Source organism: Oratosquilla oratoria, chromosome 15, assembly GCF_046742065.1.
Source record: "Oratosquilla oratoria isolate Oo_2021 chromosome 15, ASM4674206v1, whole genome shotgun sequence".
Classification (NCBI taxonomy): domain Eukaryota; kingdom Metazoa; phylum Arthropoda; class Malacostraca; order Stomatopoda; family Squillidae; genus Oratosquilla; species Oratosquilla oratoria.
The window spans coordinates 45285008-45304874 of record NC_134791.1 but is presented as its reverse complement, the minus strand read 5'-3'; the positions used below and the strand labels follow the sequence as shown (position 1 = coordinate 45304874).

The following is a 19867-nucleotide window of genomic DNA, read 5'->3' as shown; positions in this document are numbered from 1 at the left end:
TAAGGGAGGTAGAGAGGTTAAAAGTATGCACTCACTTCCCTCTATTACCCTTGTTTTCCTCTCAACTTCTCCCTGTGGACGAAGGGTCATCCTTGTCTCCTGTCCACTACCTGGGTCAGAAGCAATACAGCAAGACACAGCACATCCACAGCATGGCTGCTTCACTTACACGGTGACTCACCCTCTCTGTCCCTTTATGTGGAAATTAGAGAACAATGGGAGAAATCCCTTCAGGCCGTGTCATAACCACATGCAGATACATACGTATACCAATGGCTTTTTCCCCTCTTACAAGGGAGATAGCCAAAAACAAAGGCATAAAATCCACTCCCACCCATTCCATCCCCATATACTCCACTCCTATCTACCCCTCCCTCCCTCCCTCCTTCTTATCTTGGCTCCTCCTGGATGATGGGTCATCCTTGCATCTCGCCCACTGCCCTGGATCAGAAGCAGTGTCGCAAGACACTACATCCACAGCAAGGCCGCTTCATTAAATCAGCAACCCCCCCCCCTCTCCATCCCCTCATCCAGAAAAGGAGAAGACGGGGAGAAATCCCTTCAGGGTGCATCAATTTATTTTTCTCACATACTCCCTCACCCCCCATCCTCCACCCACTCCCTTTCATCCATCACAGCATCATTCATACACAACCGTTCTCCATTCACCCTTATCTTCTGTCTTCTCCTGTCCTTCCTCAACAGACATTCCCCTTTCCTGATAATAATAACCCAGCACAATTAATACAAAATAGCAGCAAGGAATACCTAAGGCTACTTGAATAAACTAGATCAATGGCTTGACAATGATAGAATGGAAGCTTCCCTCCAGAAATCAAGTTTAACTCACACCAGTTGTAATTAAAAGTTTTACCCTATAGTAAAATTAAATGTCCAAATCCTTCCATTGGAAAAGAACCCTAGAATTCTACGCCTAACATCTGATACTTGTATGACTTTCAGATCTTATATCAAGGATCTGGCTGAAAGAATCAGAAACAACAAGAAAATTAACTTAAACCAACACAAGCACTGATTTTGAACAATAGAAAGAAAGTCTAACAATCCTTTTCAATCAATTCAAAAGAATCACCCTTGAATACACCTCCAGTGCATGGTTCCCAACAATCCACAAGATTAATAGAGATAACTTACAAACTTTAGAGAACAGAGCCCTGAGAGTTCCAACAGAATGCACCAAAACCACCCAATTGGACAGCTGCATGTAGAAACTGAGATCTTTCCCATAGAATACTACAAGAAAATGATTGGAATGCAATTCTAAATCAGAACACCATACTACATCTCACAAGCACCACCAGCAAAAGGCAACAGAATGACCACACCAGCAACATACATACATACATACATATACCAAGGCTTTTTCCCCCCTTACAAGGGAGGTAGCCAAAAAGCATACATACATATACCAAGGCTTCTTCCCCCTTACAAGGGAGGTAGCCAAAAAGGGAAAGGCATAAAATCATTTCCACCCATTCCATCCCTGAATACACTCCACACTTATCTGAGCACCTCCTCGATGACGGGTCATCCCTGCACCTTGTCCACTGCCCAGGGTCAGAAGCAGTGTCGCAAGACACAGCACATTCACAGCAAGGCCGCTTCATTAAATCGGCGACCCCCCCTCTCCGTCCCCCCATTGCATAAAAGGAGAGGACGGGGAGAAATCCCTTCGGGCTGTGTCAACTTTAGCTCACACATACTACCTCACCCCCCACCCATTCCACCTCATGCAATCACAACATCATCCATATACAACCATTCTCCATTCACCCCTGTCTTCTGTCCTCTCCCGTCCTTCCTCAACAGACATTCCCCTCTTCCCCAAAGCCCCCTTCACCCCATCCATCCACCTCATCCTAGGACGTCCCCTCATGTTCACTCCCTCCACATCTGCTTTCCATACCTCTTTTACTAGTCTTTCTTCACTCATTCTTTCCATGTGTCCAAACCATCCTAATGTTTTTTCATCAACCCTATCTCCCAGCTCCTTTTCCACCCCTGTTCTCCTCCTCACCTCCTCATTTCTCACTCTATCTAGCCTAGTAACCCCTATCATACTTCTCAGACACCTCATCTCAAACACATTCAAACTCCTTCTCTCTTCTTCTCTTATGTTCCATGTCTCTGCCCCATACAGTGCTGTTGGCACAATCACTCCTTCATACAGTCTCCTCTTAGCATCCATTCCCAAACGTCTATTCCTCATTACACTCTTTAATCCACCAAGGCATTTACTCACTTCTCTCAATCTACATTCTACCTCCACCTTCACTCCACATTTTCCTGCCACATTTGCACCCAAGTATCTAAAACTATCCACTTCCTCCAGTTACATAACGCATCCTTGACAAAGTCCCACCTTCACCTCGAACCACTCACTCTCTCCATGTCCAATCCTGACACAAGCTCTACTACTCTCATAAAAACTCTTGACAGCTCCCAGAAGCTTTCCTCCTATCCCGTATATCTGCATAACCTCCCACAGTGCAGTGCCTTTCTGTTTACCCTATCATAAACCTTTTCCAGATCCATAAAAGCCCAAAAAACATCCTTCCCCTTTCCTATAGCTTTCTCACATATCTGTCTTACCACAAAGATCTGATCTAAACAACCTCTACCTGTCCTAAATCCACACTGTTCCTCACCAATTACTCCTTCTGTTCCTCTCCTAATCCTCTCAATCAAGATCCTCCCATAAGCCTTCTCAACTACACTTAACAAGCTAATCCCTCTGAAACTACTACATTCACACTTGTCCCCTTTTCCCTTGTAAAGAGGAACTATACAGGTACTCCTTCAGTCCTCCGGCACTCTATCCTCTCTCCAGCAAACAATAAATAACCTCACCAACCAATCCACCATCACTGTACCTCCCTTTTTCAGACATTCTGCATGGCATCCATCCAGACCAGGTGCCTTACCTGCTTTCATCATCTTAACAACTGCCTTCACCTCATCCTTCCTTATTTCTCCTCCATTCTCCTCACTCATCACTCTCATTTTCTTCGCATTTCCCACTGCAGCTATCTTTACTTCCCTATCCTCCTTCACATTTAGTAACTCCCTAAAATATTCTGCCCATCTTCCCCTCACTGCCTTCTCTTCCATTATCATCTCTCCATCTGCACCTTTTACCTTTTCTTTTCTACTTGATTCACCTCCTCTTCCTCTCTTAATTTCTTTCCAAAACATCTTTTTATTACTTTCAATATTTTCTGTCATACTCTTACCCCATTTCACATCTGCTCTCCTCTTTGCCTCCTTTACCTTTTGCTTTACTTCTCTTTTCTTTTCTTTGTACCTCTCATATGACTCCCTTGTCCTATTTTGTAACCAATCTGTGAAAGCTTGCTTCTTCTCTTCTACAACCTTCTTTGTTTCCTCATCCCACCATTCACTACCCTTCTATTTCCCCCTGTCCTTCTTGTTCCACACACCATCCTTGCACACTTTATGACTCCCTCCTTGAACCATCCCCATTCCTCCTCCACACCCAGCTCTACTCTATCCCTACTCCCTCCCACTCCTCCTTCAGCTTCTTTCTGTACTCCTTCTCCTTTTCCTTTTCATTCAAAGAGTTCACTCTAAGAACCTCCCTACCTTTTGTCCCTTTCCTCTTTCTCCATCTATCCTCCACTCTCAACTTACCTTCCACCAAAAAATGATCTGATATTCCCCCACCCTCTCCCCTTAGCACATGTACATCCTTAACTCTTCCTATCATAATCCTATTTACCACTACATAATCCATTAGCGCTCTATCTACCACCCTTCCCTCCACCACCCTCTCCCATGTGTACTTATGCTTGACTTTCTTCCGAAACACTGTATTTGCTATCATCAACTCTCTTTCTAGACACATTTCCACCATCAACTCTCCACTACGATTCTTTCCTGGAACTCCACATTTCCCAACCACTCCATCGATTGGACCATTTCCTACCCTAGCATTAAGGTCTCCCAGTACTATTACATTGTCATTTCTTCCTAAATCCTCTATGCACTCATTTAAATCTATCCAAAAGGCCCCCCTTTCTTCTACACTCTTCTCACTGCCAGGCCCATATGCACTTACAAAGACCCACATCTCCTTTCCCAGTTTCACCTTCAACCACATTATCCTTGAGGAAACCTCCTTCCACTCCACTATCCGTTTTCCTATCTCTTCACTTACCAGAATAGCCACCCCTTCCCTCCCTCACCCTCTCTTCACTCCTGATAACCTCCCACTTACACTCCCAAACTTACACTCACCCTTCCCTTTCAACCTAGTTTCACTCAAAGCCAACACATCCATCTTTCTTCTCACAAACATACTACCTATCTCTTCCCTTTTACTCTCATCTGTACCACATCCACACACATTAAAAGACCCAAACCTTAGGGTGCTGGTCCGAGAACTTCCAGACCCTCTTATGCCTTCTCTTTTTTGTTTAGGAATGTCCCCTGTGGGGCTACGAGAAGGATGCCTAGTCCCAATCCCCGTCCGTTTCTTCTCACCTCTTACGATCCAAGTGGGAATACTTGGTGGCAGTATTCTTTTCCCCCACCACAGGGAATTCCCCCATCACAGAAAAAGAATACTCAGAGAAATGGTACAGGACAGCAACAAGGGGTTGGGGGACAGCATAACAGAGGGACAGTCGTAGTATAAAAGAAAAAGAAAAAGGCATAAAACCATTCCCACCCATTCCATCCCTAAATACACTCCACTCCCCTCCACCCTACCTCTTATCTTAGCACCTCCTGGATGATGGTTCATCCCTGCACCTTGTCCAGCCCTGGGTCAGTAGTAGTGTTGCAAGACACAGCACATCCACAGCAAGGCCGCTTCATTAAATCGGTGACCCCCCTCTCCGTCCCCCCATGCAGAAAAGGAGAAGACGGGGAGAAATCCCTTCAGGCTGCATCAAATTTTTCTCACACATACTACCTCACCCCCCATCCATTCCACCTCATGCATCACAACATCATCCATATACAACCATTCTCCATTCACCCCTGTCTTCTGTCCTCTCCTGTCCTTCCTCAACAGACATTTCCCTCTTCCCCAAAGCCCCCTTCACCTCATCCATCCATCTCATCCTAGGACGCCCCCTCATGTTCACTCTCTCCACACCTCTTTTACTAGTCTTTCTTCACTCATTCTTTCCATGTGTCCAAAACATCCCAATACTCTCTCATCAACCCTATCTCCCAACTCCCCCACCAACCCCGCTCTCCTCCCCCCCCCCCATTCCTCACTCTATCCAGCCCAGCAACCCCCATCATACTTCTCAGACACCTCATCTCAAACACATTCAAACTCCTTCACTCTTCCTCTCTTTTGTTCCATGTTTCTGCCCCATACAGTGCTGTTGGCAGAATCACTCCTTCATGCAGTCTCCTCTTAGCATCCATTCCCAAATGTCTATTCCTCATTACATTTTTTAATCCACCAAGGCATTTACTCGCTTCTCTCAATCTACATTCTACCTCCACCTCCACTCCACCCTTTCCTGACACATTTGCACCCAAGTATCTAAAACCATCCACTTCCTCCAGTCGCTCTCCCTCAATGCTCACTTCCAGTTTGCTACCACCCTCACCCCTTGCACATCTCATCACCTTACTTTTACCCACATTCATCTTCAACTTTCTTCTTTCACACACTCTCCCAAACTCCGTCACCAACCCCCCAATCCCTCCCCTGATCCCACCACAAGCGCAGCGTCGCCTGCAAACAGCAGCCGGCCCACCTCCCACCCCTCTCCACTTTCCCCAAACATCTCCAATCCCCGACCCGCCACCCCTGTACCCACCTCTCGCACCACCCCACCCATGTACAAGTTGAACAGCCAGGGCGACACAACACATCCCTGATGAAGTCCCACCTTTACCTCAAACCACTCACTCTCTCCATCTCCAATCCCGACAAACACCCCACCACTCTCGCAAAAACTCCTGACAGCTCCCAGAAGCCCCCCTCCCACCCAACATATCTGCAAAACCTCCCATAGTGCCCTCGTGTCCACCCCGTCACAAGCCTCCTCCAGATCCACAAAAGCCCAAAAAGCATCCATACCCCTCTCACACAGCCTTACCCCTCTCACACATCAGGTGCATTATCGAGAATGAGGAGGCACTTGATGGGGAGATTGTTCTCCTCTAGGTACCTCTTAACAGCAGGGCCAAAAACCAAATTGACCCACTCAACAAAAAATTGTCTGGTAACCCAGGCCTTGGCATTGGCCCTCCATAGCACCTGAAGTTTTTCTTTTAATATTTTGTGGGCCTTAAATGCTCTGGGATTTTCGGAGTGGTACACCAGCAGGGGCTTGATTTTACAATCCCCACTGGCATTGGCACAAAGGGGAAGTGTAAGGCGGTCCTTCATGGGCTTGTGGTCTGGCATTTTTTTCTCTTCTATGTGATGAAGGTACGACGAGGCATCTTTTTCCAAAAAAGGCCAGTCTCGTCATAATTAAAAACTTGCTGTGCAACGTAGCCTTCATCGATCACCAATTGTTCAAATTTTTGCACAAATTCGTCGGCCGCTTTCTGGTCGGCGCTAGATGCCTCGCCATGCCGAACAACAGAGTGAATTCCAGTCCTCCTTTTGAACTTCTCGAACCACCCACGCGATGCCTTAAACTCCTGGTGTGGTTCTTGCGCCGAAGTTCCCTCGCCTGCATCCATCTTTACGAGGTCATTAAAGATGGCGGTCGCCTTTTCGCAAATTATGGTCACGGTTACTGTGTCTCCAGCTATCTCTTTCTCCTTTATCCACACGAGTAACAACCTCTCCATCTCATTGTTCACTGCCGACCTCTTCAAAATGACAAAGAGACCTTTGGAAGGAGTCGTAGCTTTTAGGGCTTCCTTTTGTTTTAATATCGTGCCGATTGTAGATGGATTACGGCTATATTCTTTGGCGAGATCAACCAAACGCATCCCATTTTCGTACTTTTCTATTATCTCTTGCTTTGTTTGTATGGACAAAACAACTCTCTTCTTCTTCTCACCACTTTTCTCCATCACTTTCTTGGGGCCCATAGTGAATAAAAGTTAATACACACACGTAAAGTTGCAATAAACACTAACAAAAGCTGACGAAAAACTGTCCGAACACTTCGTGCTTTACTGAATTTCGCTAGTGTGAGACTGAGGCTTCGGTGATCCTCGTGGGCCGACGGGAAAACGAAGAGGATTCTGGGTATACGCACATACACACAGAGGTCCCTCCTAGCCAATGGGATGCCAGGAAGATGCTGGGCAATAGCCAATGGCAGAGCAGCTCGGATGCGCCACTTTCAAACCAAGATACAGGATGCTACAAGTATGTTTACGTTCGGTGGACTCTGGGAGCTGTGAGTAGCAGCGCGTATTTTGAAATTTTCGCCTTTCATATCCTGAAATTTCTTTCGTAACAAGAGGCAATATTTTTCCGAAGATGTGTTTCGTAACCTGAAAATTTCGTATGTAGAGCCTTTCGTAAGTAGAGGTGCCACTTATAACTTTCAATTCCTTCATCCAAATTATTAATATATATATAGCAAACATTATTGGGGACAGTACTGTTCCTTGGGGAACTCCACTAATCACCTCATCCCAATTGGAATGTTTGTATCTTATCACCACTCTCATTTTTCTTTCATGCAAGAAGTCTTCCATCCACTTAAGTAGTTTGCCCTGTATTCCTTCTACAGTTTCTAATTTCTTTAGCAATCTCTTATGTGGTACCTTATCAAAATCTTTTTTCAGGTCTAGAAAGGCACAATCAGCCCATCCATCTCTTTCCTCTATTATATCTATTAATCTTGAATAGAAACACATCAGGTTTATGACACATGATCTTCCTTGTCTAAATCCAAGCTGCCTCGGATTTAGTACAATGTTTTTTTTTCAAATGCTTTACCCATCTAATTTTGATAATTCTTTCACAAATTTTTGTTATCGTACTTGTAAGGGAGACCGGTCTATAGTTGGTAGGGTCTTCTTTGTTTCCCCCTTATATATTGGTACTATATTTAATCTTTTCCAGTCTTCTGGATCTTTTCCTTCCTTCAATGAACTGCTTATTAGACTATGTATTTTGTCTATTAGTTTGTCCCTGCATTCTCTCAAAATCCAGTTTGCCATTTCATCTGGACCATGCAATTTTCTGACATCGAGATTACTCAAGTGATTCATTGTTTCATTCCTTGTTACTTCTATTTCTTTCATAGGGGGGACTTTCCCCTCCCACTCGTCATCTCTCAGTTGTATGTTCTCCGTCGTAAACACTGATTTAAAATGTTTGTTCATAATTTCTGACATTTCTATTTCCTCTGTGTATTCTATTCCTCCTTGTCATAGTTTCACTAGTTCTTGTTTGTTTTTCAGTTTGTTGTTTACAAATCTACAGAACAGTTTTGGTTGATCTTCACATTTTTCTGTGACATTCTTTTCATGTTATCTCTTTTTTATGTGCACTTGTACACATTCATTTCTATAATCAGTATATATATTTTTTTTTTTTTTTTTTTTTTTTTTTACTTGCTACATCTTTTGCTGTACCAATATTTTTCATATCCTTTTCTTTTTTTTGTCTTGGAACATACTTTTCCACTCCGTCCTTATAAATTTTTGTGAAGATTTTCCATTTCTCTTCTACTGTTGTTTCCTCATTGTATGTCCTTTCCCAGTCTGCTTTTTGAATTTTTTTTATTTTATTTTATAAAAAAAAAAAATTCCATACATCATTCTTCCCTTTCTATATTGTTCATTTTTCTCATGTATTTTTCTTCATTCAGTTCCAGTTCTACTAATATGTGGTCACTTTTACTTAGTGGTGTCTTATATTCAATCTTGTCCACTATTTCAGGTTCTGATATGATTATTAGGTCCACTCTCGATAGCTCTTCCTCATTTCTATACCTAGTATTCTCTTGTATCCATTGTGTCATTGTATGGTCTATAATCATATCAAGTAGTACATTTCCCCATAGGTCATCTCCACCCTTCACTGTCATTTCTTCCTAGCAGATTTCTATACAATTAAAGTTGCCCATTATAATTATTCTTCCATCATCCATTATCTTTGTGTCTTCTAACATATTATTGTGTTCTCTCTCTTCCCACAAAGCCGTTTTAGGAGGCACATAGTTTACCACAAACTTCTGTAACTGTCTTTAGTTTCTTTTCATGTCCTCTTGTTTCTCTTCTGTCCCACTTTAATAAGTCATCTCTATTGAGAACTTCCATCCCTTTCATACTTCTGAAAAAGGTCAACAAATTGCCTCTTTCCCTTCTCTGTTCACTAATAGTGTGTGTGTGTATATATGTATGTATGTATATATATATATATATATATATATACATAGACATTTATATGAAGGCCACATGTTTGGAAGTGAAGACCAAATCCAAGGTTAAAATGAAGTCTAAATGCTATCAATCCCTTTCCCCAAGTCTGTTGCTTGCCTCTTAGACTACATTTTTTTTTTTTGGGGGGGGGGGTATTTAGTTATTATTACAAATTACAATAGGTGAAAACAAAGTCCAAGGTTAAAATGAAGTCCAAACCCTATCAGCCCCTTTCCCCAAGTCTCTGTTGCTTGCCACCCAGACCATAGACTTTTTTTTTTTTTTTTTTTGGGGGGGGGGGGGGGGGTATTTGGTTAGTATTACAATAATTGTTGCCATGAGTTTCATTGACAGTTTGAAACTTGAGTTATACCCATGGCTCCACAGTGGCTAGCAACAGTCCTTGGGCCCCATGGGTCTTTCTGGAATAAAAGTTTGGGGGGCAGTAATCCATGAGTCCTTCCACAGATCTCTCTAGAAAGGAATTTTAGACTGTTGTCAATGTTGTTAGGGAGGGAAAGATAGTTGCAGTGGGAAATGCTAAGAAAATGACCGTGATGAGTGAGGAAAATGGAGGAGAAATAAGGAAGGATGAAGTGAAGGCAGTTGTTAAGATGATGAAAGCAGGTAAGGCACCTGGTCTGGATGGATGCCTTTTAGGATGTCGAAAAAAAAGGAGGTACAGTGATGGTGGATTGGTTGGTGAGGTTATTTAATGTTTGCTGGAGAGAGGGTAAAGTGCTGGAGGATTGCCTGTATAGTTCCACTTTACAAGGGAAAAGGGAACAAGTGTGAGTGTAGTAGTTTCAGAAGGATTAGCTTGTTAAGGGCAAAAACTACTTTTTCGGTGACTCGCTGACAGTTTCATTTTCTGTGGCCGTATTTTTCCATCTAGAGCATTGATTTTTTTACAGCTTAAAGATTACCTCGTGTTGTACCTGTGGTATTATTTTCATTTTTTTTTCATAGAAATTTATATATTATTTTTAAAAAGTCGTACTTTTTTTAAATATAGACAAAAAAAATCGTATTCACAAAAAACTATTCAAAGAAGAAGAGTCATCTTGGTTTGAGAGTTAAAAGACACCCAAAAGAGCAATACTGTATATCGCCACTTGCATATCATCAATAATAAGTTCACAGAAAAAAAAGCAATCTGAGCAATTTCTGTTCTCGAAAAAAGTACCTAAAAAAATCGTATTTTCTATGAGCTTTTAATTAAAAGGAATTATAATATGCAGTTTTAAAGAAGACTGTTTTCTAAGTGTTATGCTACAAAAAAGAATAAAATCGGAGCAATAGAATTTTAGATATAGAATTTTAAACTTTAAAAATTAAGTTTTGAGAAAACCGCACTTTTATGTTCAGGTGACAATGTACAGTACAATAATGTTTTTTTTTTCTAATACAACAATGTGTCATGTGTCCTTACCTAACACTGATGATGTTCAAGAGGTTATACTTTCAAGGAAGCTCATTTAGGTCACCTCAGGTCACTTATATTGGGAAGGTGTGCTCACACTGGATTTTCCTCGAAGTTTATATAGGCACCTGGTCCCCTTTTTTTCTCTCATAATTACATTTCATGAAAGTATATGCAATTATGAAGGAAAAAAAATACTATTCCCTCAGAGGGAAGGGCATCATTGGGCGCCACCCAACTCCTTGTCGCCAGGTTAGGCCTAGACGTCAAAGGTCAAAGCCGCCTGGCTGGTAATCTGCAGATGCAGACTATCGTTCTTATGGTCCTCTTCTTCCGTGGCTGGCGTGGAGATTTTCTGCTCATGTCCATCTTTTCCTTTGTTCTTCTTGTCTCAGCAGTAGAAGGGAAGCCTATATGGGTAGTGAAGCGAGTAGATTCATATCCCAGGTTGTGGTTGAGTATGGTGAGCTGAGAGATAAATATCACCCTGTTCAGACCTGCAAACTTTGCTTTACTTTGATGCAGCCACAGCTTAGAGTGCAGGCCTTCATTTCTGTTTTGAGTGTGGCCTTTCATGCATCTTTGTAGCAGGGCTGCAGTTGACAGGTCATGGTATATTGCCTTCACGTGTCGATGAATACTTCTCTCTCTCTCTCTCTCTCTCTCTCTCTCTTTTTTTTTCTCGCACACACGTGAAAACTATCGTCCCACACTAAACAAACAAAAAAATACAAAAATAAGACAAAAAAGAGGCATAACATTAGATACTGAAGATATATGGCATCAGAGTTTAAATACCCAGAGCAGAGTCTAGTAGGCATTTAATTTTTAAAACCCACCACGACGCTCTAACGTCTGGCAGCGTTACGCACCTAATGTACTAGTATTTCGTCGAGCCACACAAATATTTTCAAAAAAAATAATATTTTCGACCGAAAAAGTAGTTTTTGCCCTTAAGTGTAGTTGGGAAGGCTTATGGGAGGATCTTGATTGAGAGGATTAGGAGAGGAACAGAGGGAGTAATTGGTGAGGAACAGTGTGGATTTAGGATGGGTAGAGGTTGTGTAGGTCAGATTTTTGTGGTAAGACAGATATGTGAGAAAGCCATAGGAAAGGTGAAGGATGTTTTTTTGACTTCTATGGATCTGGAAAAGGCGACAGGGTAAACAGGAAGGCACTATGGGAGGTTTTGCGGATATACAGGATAGGAGGAAAGCTTCTAGGAGCTGTCAAGAGTTTTTACGAGAGTAGTAGAGCATGTGTCAGGATCAGAAATGGAGAGAGTGAGTGGTTCGAGGTAAAGGTGGGCCTTCGTCAGGGATGCGTTATGTCACCCTGGCTGTTCAACTTGTACATAGATGGCATGGTGCAAGAGGTAAATGCAAAGGTGGTGGGTCAGGGATTGTAGATGGTTAAGGAAAATGGAGAAAAGTGGGAGGTGAGCCAGCTGTTGTTTGCAGACTACACTGCACTTGTGGCAGGATCGGAGGAGGGATTGAGGAAGTTGGTGACAGAGTTTGGGAGAGTGTGTGAAAGAAAGCTGAAGATAAATATGGGTAAAAGTAAGGTGATGAGATGTACAAGGGGTGAAAGTGGCAGCAGACTGGAAGTGAGCATTAACCACTTCACTCCGGACTTAAATCTCGCGGGCAGCAGCCAATGCCAGCCGTACGACGTGTCGTAATAATACATACATACATATACCAAGGCTTTTTCCCCCTTCCAAGGGAGGTAGCCAAAAAGGGAAAGGCATAAAAACACTCCCACCCATTTCATCCCTAAATACACTCCATACCCCTCCCACCCTTCCTCTCATCTGAGCACCTCCTGTATGACGGGTCATCCCTGCACCCTGCCCACCGCCCTGGGTCAGAAGCAGTGTCGCAAGACACAGTACATCCACAGCAAGGCCGCTTCATTTAATCAGCGACCCCCCCTCTCCGTCCCCCTTTGCATATAAGGCGAGGACGGGGAGAAATCCCTTCGGGCTGCGTCAAAATTTACTCACACATACTACCCCACCCCCCCGCCCATTCCTCCTCATGCAGTCACAACATCATCCATATACAACCATTCTCCACTCACCTCTGTCTTCCGTCCTCTCCCTTCCTTCCTCAACAGACATTCCCCTCTTCCCCAAAGCCCCCTTCACCCCATCCATCCACCTCATCCTAGGATGTCCCCTCATGTTCACTCCCTCCACATCTGCCTTCCATACCTCTTTTTCTAGTCTTTCTTCACTCATTCTTACCATGTGTCCAAACCATCCTAATATTCTTTCATCAACCCTATCTCCCAAATCCTTTTTCACCCCTGTTCTCCTCCTCACCTCCTCATTTCTCACTCTATCCAGCCTAGTAACCCCCACCATACTTCTCAGACACCTCATCTCAAACACATTCAAACTCCTTCTCTCTTCTTCTCTTATGTTCCACGTTTCTGCCCCATACAGTGCTGTTGGCACAATCACTCCTTCATACAGTCTCCTCTTCGCATCCATTCCCAAATGTCTATTCCTCATTACACTCTTTAAACCACCAAGGCATTTACTCGCTTCTCTCAATCTACATTCTACCTCCACCTTCACTCCACCTATTCCTGCTACACTTGCACCCAAGTATCTAAAACTATCCACTTCCTCCAGTCGCTCTCCCTTAATGTTCACTTCCAGTCTACTGCCACTTTCACCCCTTGTACATCTCATCACCTTACTTTTACCCACATTTATCTTTAGCTTTCTTCTATCACATACTCTCCCAAACTCTGCCACCAGCTTCCTCAATCCCTTCTCTGACCCTGCCACAAGCGCAGTGTCATCCGCAAACAACAGCTGGCTCACCTCCCACTTTTCTCCATTTTCTTTAACCATCTCCAATCCCTGACTCACTACCCTAGCATTCACCTCTCGCACCACCCTATCCATGTATAAGTTGAACAACCAGGGCGACATAACGCATCCTTGACGAAGTCCCACCTTTACTTCAAACCACTCACTCTCTCCATTTCTAATCCTAACACATGCTCTACTACTCTCATAAAAACTCTTGACAGCTCCCAAAAGCTTTCCTCCTATCCCATAAATCTGCATAACCTCCCACAGTGCCTTTCTGTCTACCCTATCATAAGCCTTTTCCAGATCCATAAAAGCCCAAAAAACATCCTTCCCCTTTCCTATAGCTTTCTCACATATCTGTCTTACCACAAAGATCTGATCTACACAACCTCTACCCGTCCTAAATCCACACTGTTCCTCACCAATTACTCCTTCTGTTCCTCTCCTAATCCTCTCAATTAAGATCCTCCCATAAGCCTTCCCTACTACACTCAACAGGCTAATCCCTCTGAAATTACTACATTCACACTTGTCCCCTTTTCCCTTGTAAAGAGGAACTATACAGGCACTACTCCAGTCCTCCGGCACTCTACCGTCTCTCCAGCAAACATTAAATAACCTCACCAACCAGTCCACCATCACTGAACCTCCCTTTTTCAGACATTCTGCATGGCATCCATCCAGACCAGGTGCCTTACCTGCTTTCATCATCTTTACAACTGCCTTCACCTCATCCTTCCTTATTTCTCCTCCATTCTCCTCACTCATCACTCTCATTTTCTTCGCATTTCCCACTGCAGCTATCTTTCCTTCCCTATCCTCCTTCACATTCAGCAACTCCCTAAAATATTCTGCCCATCTTCCCCTCACTGCCATCTCTTCCATTATCATCTCTCCATCTGTACCTTTTACCTTTTCTTCCCCACTTGATTCGCCTCCTCTTCCTCTCTTAATTTCTTTCCAAAACATCTTTTTATTACTTTCAAAATTTTCTGTCATACTCCTACCCCATTTTACATCTACTCTCCTCTTTGCCTCCTTTACCTTTTGCTTTACTTCTCTTTTCTTTTCTTTGTACGTCTCATATGACTCCCCTGTCCTCTTTTGTAACCAATCTGTGAATGCTCGCTTCTTCTCTTCTACAACCTTCTTTGTTTCCTCATCCCACCATTCACTACCCTTTCTTCTATTTCCCCCTGTCCTTCTTGTTCCACACACCATCCTTGCACACTTTATGACTCCCTCCTTGAACCATCCCCATTCCTCCTCCACACCCATCTCTGCTCTATCCTTTACTCCCTCCCACTCCTCCTTTCAGCTTCTTTTCGTACTCCTTCTCCTTTTCCTTTTCATTCAAGGAGTTCACTCTAAGAACCTCCCTACCTTTTGTCCCTTTCCTCTTTCTCCATCTATCCTCCACTCTCAGCTTACCTTCCACCAAAAAATGATCTGATATTCCCCCACCCTCTCCCCTTAGCACATGTACATCCTTAACTCTTCCTATCATACATACATACATATACCAAGGCTTTTTCCCCCTTCCAAGGGAGGTAGCCAAAAAGGGAAAGGCATAAAAACACTCCCACCCATTTCATCCCTAAAAACACTCCACACCCCTCCCACCCTTCCTCTCATCTGAGCACCTCCTGGATGACGGGTCATCCCTGCACCCTGCCCACCGCCCTGGGTCAGAAGCAGTGTCGCAAGACACAGTACATCCACAGCGAGGCCGCTTCATTTAATCCTATTTAATAATACTCACATCATAAAATATAGTCACCGCTTATATCGATCGTTCTCTCTTTCACCCGCGAATTTCGAAAACCACAGAGAATGGGATTCAGGGCACATTTGGGAGAATGTAAAAACACAGGGGCGACTACAATAAATATAATCAAGACGCCGATATGGCAGCGTCGCGAATCCACTTGCTCCTCATGACGCCTACGTAGGCGGCACCATATGGAAGGGGTTAAGGGGGCCGTCGCGCTCGAGAATGAACTTCATCAATTACGATCGGAATTTCGCGAATTTTTAATATGCTATATATACATATACTGAGATGTTCACCACCAATTTTCAAATAATTTGGTTGAAAAACAATGAAGTAATTAAAAAAAAACTTTTTGAAAAATCACAAACGTTCTATGTCCTCATTTATCCATTGACTGAACATGCTGAAAAAAATACCACAAATGCTCTATAGCAATACCTAAATAGTTATTGTACAGTTTTTGGAATTTCCTCTTAGTTTAAGAGAAAAAAAAAAATTATCACAAAAAATGAAAAATGCCACCTTGAAAAAATGCAAATTTATTCAGCTTTCAAATGATCTAAACCCCATTAAAATCAGCCAAGTCGTTGTGGAGGAGATAGAAAAAATGTAGAGAAAAGTGTAGTTTTGAGATATTGAGCATTTTTCATATTTTTCATATAGATTTTTTTTCTCTGTGCCAATCTTCATGCATTCTATGTCATTCACATGTTATTATAAAGTGTAGCTGGTACCTGTTTCCCCCTTTTACGAGGTATTAGCAGCTCAGGAGGCACCACCTCCCTCATTGTCGCCAGGTTCGCTTGCTAGAAAGCTCCCGGGTGGAAATCGGAGCTGAACGATAGTTTTCTCTTCCTCTTTCTGGTCTTTGGTGTCCCTTTCCGTTCTGTGTCTTTGTCTTGTTCCTCAAGTGCTTTTATAATGATGGGAGCGACTCCAACCAAGTGAGAAAGAAGATTATGTGTCCTTCCAAAGTTATGATCAATGACAGTTGCTCTTATGGCGAAAAGCACTCGGAGCGTTTCAATTGAAGAGGCACGTGATGGTACATCACACATGCTTGATGTTTGCGGTGACGTCATTTGACAAAAGAGGATGTGGAGGGGCAGAGGAGGGTGATAACGCGGTCAGCCAAGGGGAGCCCGGGTGCACCGCAGCACTGCTATGATCATCTCCAGTAATAACCAAGGCAGAAGTACACGCTTTCTCAATAATTTGGTTCAGTTTCTTAGCTCTTTCATGAAACTCACGTTTTTTTTTGTTTTTTTTTTCGAATGTTTAGGTATTCTTGAAATGATTATAGCTTCAAATAAAAGTAAATAAAAGTTCTCCAAGGAGCTACAATTCGCTTTCTCTGCCTACTCACAATAATTCTCTCAGTTTACTCACGTTTCTGACGTATTCAAGTGCGAAGTGCTTTCCCCACGTGTAGGACAAGTTTCCAGCTAGTCTTTATTAGTGAATAACAAAATACATCGCATTTGTGCCATTTTTATTGCGATGAAATAACTTAGTCGAACGTATGTGCAGCAAAGGTGTAGTGGGAAGTGATGGGGTGTCAGAAAAATAGTCATAACTCCTTTATTTTTTAGTATTTTGCAAAAATATTTTAGAACAGGGTTGACAAAGGGAACTGGTTCCAGGACAATTTCCCCTGGAGGACATTTGCCCTCTAGGACAATTTCCCCCGTTATCAATTGCCCCCTAGGACATTTACCCCCGTTATCAATTGCCCCCTAGGACATTTACCCCCGGAAAACAATTTCCCCCGTTGACAATTCAACTAAACAAGATACTGTGACTCAACGCAGACTGTGCCCTATTAATTTTACCCAAAACTTTATTTATAAAGTCAAAGAGTGAAAATACTTTTAGTTGCAATTTCCCCCATGGACAATTGAAATAAATACAAATACAAAGTTAATTTTGTTCAAAACTTTATTTATAAAGTCAAAGAGTAAAAATACATTTAGTTGCAAAGAATGAAAATAAGCTTAGTTTTGTTTAAAAACTTAGATTATATGCAATTCCTCTTAAGTAATAAAAAATCTCTGTTGTTGTAATCGTTCACTAAACCAACTATTCGCTGGGAGCAGTCTTTATACCTTTTCCGTGATCCTTCATTTGCAATGCCGGCTGCACTCTGACTGATGCTAAACTCTTATAAAGTCAAAGAGTGAAAATACTTTTAGTTGCAAAGAATGAAAATAAGCTTATTTTTGTTTAAAAACTTAGATTATACGCAATTCCTCTTAAGTAATCAAAAATCTCTCTGTTGTTGTAACCGTTCACTAAACCGACTGTTCGCTGGGAGCAATCTTTATACCTTTTCCGTGATCCTTCATTTGCAATGCCGGCTGCACTCTGGCTGATACTAAACTCTTGAAGTGACTGCTCTTTCTGGAGTTTTGAAATAAAAATCCAAATATTGGGATGGCAGCAACCAGTACTGGCAAGAAAACTCCTATGCCATCCCTCGACTGAATTGTTTGTTCTTGGAAGCTCTTCCTTCGCTCTGTTGTACATGCCTCACAGAGCCATGTCGAACATTGGTTCTCGTCGCCCTCTCCTCCTACAATATCGTCCAATATAAGTGTCTTCGAAATAATCAAGTATTGGCTGACTGTCCGGAGCCATAATTTCCAGCTGTTTATCAAACGATTCTTCAATTTCAGCAGTCGGCACAAAAGCTAATGCTGCGAGCATCCTCATGCTAAGAGCAAACTCCTGGTCATTTAGATAGGTTTGCTGCATGCCTGAAGCTTGTACCTTTCTGTAAATGTTTTGGCAAAAGTGGAAAAACAGCTTTTTCTTTTTGTATGGTTAAACACAGCATGCAAACTATTGATCATGGCTCTCTCAAAGTCGACCATTATGCTGACTGGAGATAAATTAGGATTTAATTTCTTCAGCTCTTGTTAAAAAGTTGTATATGTGGCTTGGCTTTTATCGGGGAGGAGAGCATAAATCAGAGGTACTCTACGAGTATCTTGCAAAGCATGAATAGTATATAGTTGGGCTCTAGTAATTACGTTCAATTACGTACACAACATTCAGTAGGTATGTTTACAAGTTTAGTTGAATTGTCAATGGGGGAAATTGTCTTCCGGAGGTAAATGTCCTAGGGGGCAATTGTCCCAGGGGGCAATTGTCCCCCGGGGGAAATTGTCCTGATACGAAGGGAACTAGATGGCAGGGAAATTGCTTTCGATTTTATATGTATATATGCACGAACATAATACAGCAAAGGGTCAAGGGTGGTGTAGGAAGTGGGGGGGGGGGCAGAAATTTAGTCATAACTCCTTTATTTTTTAGTATTTGGCAGAAATATTACAGATCGGGGTTACTAAAGGCCAATAGATCACGGGGAAATTGCTTTTGATTTATTTTTTTATCTATTTAGAATATATATATACACGAACATGATGCACCAGTGGTAGAGGGTGAAGTAGGAAGCAGGGGGGTCAGAAAACTAGTTGTAACTCCTTTATTTTTTGGTATTTTGCTGAAATATTTCAGGACTGGCTTGCTTAAGGCCACTAGATGACGGATTATTTTTTATTTTTTTTTTTTTTATTATTTTTTTTTTTTCTCGAATATTTCAATTTTTTGAAAGAAATTCACCGCAATGGCCCCCTTAAGGGAGAGCAACTGGGGGAAGTGGATAGTTTTAGATACTTGGGTTCAAATGTGGCAGGAAAAGGTGGAGTGGAGGTGGAGGTAGAATGTAGATTGAGAGAAGCGAGTAAATGCCTTGGTGGATTAAAGTGTAATAAGGAATAGACATATGGGAATGGATGCTAAGAGGAGACTGTATGAAGGAGTGATTGTGCCAACAGCACTGTATGGAGCAGAAATATAAACATAAGAGAGGAAGAGAGAAGGAGTTTGAATATGTTTGAGATGAGGTGTCTGAGAAGTATGATGGGGGTTACTAGGCTAGATAGAGTGAGAAATGAGGAGGTGAGGAGGAGAACAGGGGTGGAAAGGGAGTTGGGAGATAGGGTTGATGAAAGAGTATTAGGATGGTTTGGACACATGGAAAGAATGAGTAAAGAAAGACTAGTAAAAGAGGTATGGAAGACAGATGTGGAGGGAGTGAACATGAGGGGACGTCCTAGGATGAGATGGATGGATGGGTTGAAGGGGGCTTTGGGAAAGAGAGGAATGTCTGTTGAGGAAGGACAGGAGAGGACAGAAGACAGGGGTGAATGGAGAATGGTTGTATATGGATGATGCTGTGATGCATGAGGTGGAATGGGCGGGGGGATGGGGGGTGAGGTAAAATGTGTGAGCAAAATTTGATGCAGCCCGAAGGGATTTCTCCCCGTCCTCTCCTTTTCTGCATGGGGGGACGGAGAGGGGGGGTCGCCGATTTAATGAAGCGGCCTTGTTGTGGATGTGCTGTTACTTGCGACACTGCTTATGACCCAGGGCAGTGGACAAGGTGCAGGGATGACCCGTCATCCAGGAGGTGCTAAGATGG

The 19867-nt window shown here is 42.7% G+C and overlaps 1 protein-coding gene across 3 annotated transcripts in view; it reads left to right on the top strand.

Annotated features, from left to right (window-relative positions):
• l(2)k09848 (WD repeat domain 74 lethal (2) k09848) overlaps positions 1-19867 on the top strand; it is a 90075-nt gene that overhangs the window by 44678 nt on the left and 25530 nt on the right. The gene's annotated exons all lie outside the window — the stretch shown is intronic.